The sequence below is a fragment of the Magnolia sinica genome, chromosome 1 (genome assembly GCF_029962835.1).
Source record: "Magnolia sinica isolate HGM2019 chromosome 1, MsV1, whole genome shotgun sequence".
In the NCBI taxonomy this organism is placed as follows: Eukaryota; Viridiplantae; Streptophyta; class Magnoliopsida; order Magnoliales; family Magnoliaceae; genus Magnolia; species Magnolia sinica.
In genome coordinates, this window is record NC_080573.1 from 45117389 (window position 1) to 45123126 (window position 5738).

General features: G+C 36.1%; 1 long non-coding RNA gene across 1 annotated transcript; it reads left to right on the top strand.

The window, feature by feature from the left end:
- Nucleotides 1-671: 671 nt before the first annotated feature.
- Nucleotides 672-2689, top strand: LOC131241603 (uncharacterized). Its single transcript, XR_009169216.1, has 2 exons — nt 672-705; nt 2365-2689. It is a non-coding gene; the product is annotated as an uncharacterized LOC131241603 (long non-coding RNA).
- The last annotated feature ends 3049 nt before the right edge of the window (nt 2690-5738 follow it).

Sequence of the window (5738 nt, forward strand, 5' to 3'; positions counted from 1 at the left end):
GTAGGTCAAAATCTCATGTGGATCACACCATGTGAAAACAGCGGTGATTGAGTGCCCCACCATTAAATATTTCCTAGGGCCCACTCTAATGTATATTTGCCATCCAACTTATCAATTAGGTCACATGAACCTGATGAAGGGAAAACACAAATATCAGCTTTATTCAAAACTTTTATGGTCTAAGAAGTTTTTAACGTTTAATCACCAATATTTCGACAGGTGTATCTGCCTGAGTTTTGGAGCTTACTCATTTTTTTTGTCTCATACCCTAAAATGAGCTGAAAAAATGGATGAACAACATAGATAAAACACATACATCACCGTGCAGCCCACATAGCACTGTCCATTTTTTTCCCCCTCATACATGGGTGGACGACCCAAACATTTTGGGTCGATGACCTCTCATGGGAAGCCTCACCTAACATATAGCGTAAATCTCTCTCACACGTGTGCCATGCTGCAAGTGTGCCACGAATTTCCCATTCCATTACCTCTCACGAATCCCTTATATATATATATATATATATATATATATATATATATATATAATTCTCAAATCTTGTAACAAGATGAGGTATGCTACGTCCTGTGGTCAGGAGGTTTTTATTATTACAGTGCTCCCATCCATTACGAAGCTCCATCTACCACCGAAGAAGAAAAAGAAGGTTTACGAAGTTCCGTCTACCACCGAAGAAGAAAAAGAAGGTATTTTTCTTTTTTTATTTTTTTCGCTTTTTCAATTGTTGCTCACATGCTCTTCGCCCAACATTTATATCTCCAAAACATTCACCTCATCTTAACTGGTCCATGAATATCACAGATTCCGCACATGTTTTGTATGTCCACGCGCGTAGGAAATCACCATCTGGGTGCATTTTTATGGGTGATAGCAACGGTGAGGGTACTTTTTTAAATTGATTTGAGCCATTCATATTCTTCTTACTACTACTTTCTTGTAATCATGCATCATTGATCATCTAACCTTTGAATCTTGAACTGAACATGACTCACTGATAAAATTACTTTTCAATATTTCATTTTCCTCTTCATACACAATCATTCAAAGCAAATTTTCTTCAAATGGCCCTTTTAGCACATAATCCAGCACTTCAGAACTTGATCAGTTCATATCATCATTTAAGATGCAATCTAGAGGTGGATAACCCTTAATCAAAATCCATATTGTGGTAACAGGTCAGATGATATCTCATTTTTTATTATGGTTGATGAATCTGGATCCTCTGCTTATCACAGACAGACATTTCTTGTTTTCCTGCATTGTGATTGGTCAAATGCAGTCCATCATACCGTGACTCAATTACATTACAATAAACAGAAAACTACTATTTGTGGCAAGCAGAGGATCCGGACTCAGTGGTTAGAAATACCTAAATGGTAGATTTCAAACCAATGGTGGAAGAAAAATGGTTCATGGCCCACATTTTGGAGAAGAGGAGAAGAAATTTAGGCTTAGTTTGTCTAACAATTTTTATTTTATTTTATTTTATTTTATTTTATTTTATTTGTGATGGGTCCTACTAGATGGACAGTCTCAAGTTTGTTCATTTAATAGAATCGGATTTGATGAAGACGGGGAAATACCAAGTTTTAAAAATTCTCATTTCCTAAGGCCCGTTGATGGCTTCTCAACCATTTTATATACATGAATCCAATAATCAATTTGTAAAGTTGCAGCTACTGGGAGTTACAGTTCGGTTTTAGGCTATTTTTGCCTTAGATCGACCTTTCCTGCATGATTTGTTTTGATCATGGCCATCCATGAAGTTATGTCACTTGTTCTACATCAATCATCAATTAGTCTAATTTTTCAAGGAAGCCTTGAAGAGTTCACTAGTCCTGATGAATAGTTTGGATTGGTGATGGAAATGCCAATAAGGTGATTGCAACTATAACCCATCCTCCATTGGGTTACCCCACCATTATAACAGGACACCTTTAAATACCTGGTCAGTACAACTATTGATTGGCTCCACATGAATTTAAAGGTTTTTGGGCAGTTGTCCATTGTTCTCTATGGTGTGGCTGATTGGATTGGTCTGTCTTTTAAGGCATTCACAGTGGGGATGTGACCCTACAGGACAGTTTTCATGCCATCCACATGCCATGATACACCTCATATGTAGATGCACAACCTATTTATTTACCATTAATTGGGTTTGAGGCGTTCTTTTTGGGTCCATTTGATTCACATCATAATACAATATGGATAGTGTTGGTTCAGCATGTCTATTTAATTATAATGATTACAGTTGTGCTGAAAATGGATATTTGGTGTTTGGTACAATAGTTATAAATTGGTGTTTGTTTCACTTTGAGTTTAATCCAAATGCTTTCATTATGAAGGACCAGAGATATAAGAGATTTCATCTGAGTAGCTCCAGCAAAGGCAATTTATATCATCTAGAGGCAACCCATCATCCAACAATGTATACGGTTCATCATGTGGTTTCTTGCTTTTAACTTGCTATCTCCGTTAATAAATTTGTAAACTCTTGTTCTTCATGCCAGATGGGAAAAAGCCTTAATACTTTCTTCTATAACATTTATATTTGTAGCCAATTAACCTTTGTAATTAATATTTTCTGATACCAGGGACAGACATACTCTCTTGTTATCTATTCAAGGTTTGACTATAAGATACATTTCATTGATGATGTTAGTAGATTTATATATTATTTTTTAAAGATTTAAATTGAATATTGAGAATATCTTTGAGTGCATAATCAAAATTATTCAAACTCATGATAGTGGTGAATACAGGAAATTCAAAACCTTTCTTGAAATACATGGCAATACTCACCGTTTCTGTCCTCATACCCATGAGAAAATGGTGTCATTGATTCTCTATGGTGGCAAATGCCAATGGTATTGTTATTTTCATTAACTGTGTATAGTAAATCTTCATGGAAAATACTTTTTAATTATTAATTTCTTTAAGGTTGGTTCTATGAATCTCTCTTGAATGTTTCTGTCTATTGATACCAACAGGCTGTGGCGCACCTCCTGACATGTCATTTGCAATGGAACCAACTTTCCCTTCCCATCATTACTGTCAGACATGAAAATGCACTCAGGCGAGAATACATGTGCGAACCAACCTTGAGATTGATTTCCATATGATCAATCAACACCTGCACCATTGGCGTGGCCCACCTGATTAGCAGATTGGCTTACCTTTTGTGCTGGGTACACATCATGTAGGGTTGTGCCAGTCGGGTGGGTTGGATCTCATGTATGCATCATATGGGCCACAGTAGCTAGGCAACATGCCTGGTTGTCATGGCACCGAAACCGTGTGGAAGCTTCCTAAATAAACCTAATTAGCCATGTGTGGCCCCACCATCATGGTTATTGAAACTAGACCAGCTCTTTGGCTCATTAACATATCCTCAGGCATCAATGGTGATTTTTTGACCTGACTACTCATTAACAAAATCACATGCTTTCACACTTGTGGGACCTATACTGGGCAGATTGGGTTGATTTCATGATCATGCCTGAGCCCGAACCATGTGATCTCACTAACCAAGCTCACTCCTGACTCTTGTCAGGCCTAATCTGAAAGCCAGATCATCTGGCTCAGTCCCCAGGCATTCTTGTGGAGGTTGCAACAGGTACATAGATTGAATGGATAATATCTCAAAATCCACACATTTTATAAATCTAAAATGAATGGATTAAAGGAAATCAGAGTCTCTCTCCACATGATTTTCTTAAAAAGCTATTTCAGTCTTCCGAGTAGCTCAGTTTGAGTAATCAAAACCAAGCCTCTCATGTCCTCAAGTTACCAAGTGACTCAGTTGACTAGGCCAAGTTTTGAGTGACCCCCGGACCAGTGGCAGACCTGGTCCCACTAAGCTGCAGGTGCATTTGGAGTCCATTGGGTTGGACCCATGTCAAGGACCGGGTAAAAGCATGTGGGGATCTTCTCACCCTACAGGCAACACAGGGAATTATACAAGTGAGTCCATCCAACTACTGGACCCTCGTGTGGCTGGCTCATGCTTCAAAAATTAAACTTATTGGTAGTTATATTCATTACTTCTTTACAATTTACTCCAAAGATGATTTAACAAATTAACTATTTTAGTTTTCCACCGTTGCTTTGATGTCCACCAAATGAATGGACAGAAATCTAGTAGGTATGGCTTTTAATAATGTACCCAATTGGCACATCACCCTACAATGCACATGCTCTACCATATTCCAGTTATTCCGTCTCTACAATGAAAAGAAAATTCTGGTTTTTTGTGGACTAGAACCATCTATATTTAATAAACAGTTGAAATGTGAAATAGACAATGACCTGAATTGACCAAACAAGCGTTCAATGACTAGAAGTTGGGAATGTTCAACCAATCTGGCTTTTGGTTTATTTTATAATTTGGGTCCACAATTTAGATGGTTTAACGAGAGTTAACACATGCCATGTGTTCAACTTTCTATTGCTTGTATATTGACCAACATATGCCAACGTATGAAATAACTCCCTTAGAGAGAGAGAGAGAGAGAGAGAGAGAGAGCATATCTTGCAGTTTGTCCTTAAACACCACAATAGAATATATAGATACCGAATTTTATCAAAACTCATTCTCTTCTATAACTAGAAAAGACATAAGATCTCAAGACCCTAATACAAGCAGTAGTTCTCAAATACCTGATCAAGATATTAGCAGTCTTGATAAAGAGGACATAGAACCTAGAAGAACCAAGAGGATCAGAATATGTACATCTTTTGGACTCAACTTCTACTTTCTGCTAATAGAAGGAGATATATATAACATAACAGAAGAAACGATGTTAATATATAATAGAGAAAATGATCCAGTAATAATAGATGATGCCCTTAGATCTCAGGATGCTTCTTTTTGGAAGGAAGCTATAAACGATGAGATGGATTCTGTATTGCAAAATAGAATATGGAAACTTGTGGATCTACCCCCAGGATCAAAACCGATAAGCTGTAAATGGATTTTCAAAAGAAAACTAAGACCAGATGAAACTACAGAAATGTTTAAGGCCAGATTAGTGGCTAGAGGATTTACACAAAAAGAAGGTATTGATTTTGTTTTTCGATACCTATGCTCCAGTAGCAAGGATATCAACTATCTGAGTTTTAGTTGCTCTAGCATTCATTCATAAGTTAGAAATCCATCAGATGGATGTAAAGACAACTTTTCTAAATGATGACATTAATGGAGAGGTTTATATGGAGCAACCAGAAGGTTTTATAGTTCTATGACAAGAAAATAAAATGTGTAAATTGATCAAGACACTATATGGACTTAAACAGGCACCTAAGTAATGGCATGAAAAACTTGATAAAGTAGTCATATCAATGGCTTTAAGATTAATGAATCCAATAAATGTGTATATTCAAAATTCTCTAATAATAAAAAAGTAACTATATATCTTTACGTAAATGATATGTTAATCTTTGGTACATGTTTAGAAGTTATAAATAATATTAAAATATTCTTATTATCTAGTTTGACATGAAGGATATGGGTGAAGCTAATGTGATTTTAGGTATCAAGTTATTAAGAAACAATGATGGTATAACTTTATCTCATTCATGTTATATTGAAAAGATGCTTAAAAAGTTTAATTACTATAATAAGAACCTAGTTTCTACTCCTTTTGATTCTAATATCAAGTTAATTAAAAATAAAGGTCGTAGTGTATCTCAGTTAGAGTATTCCAAGGTAATCGACAGT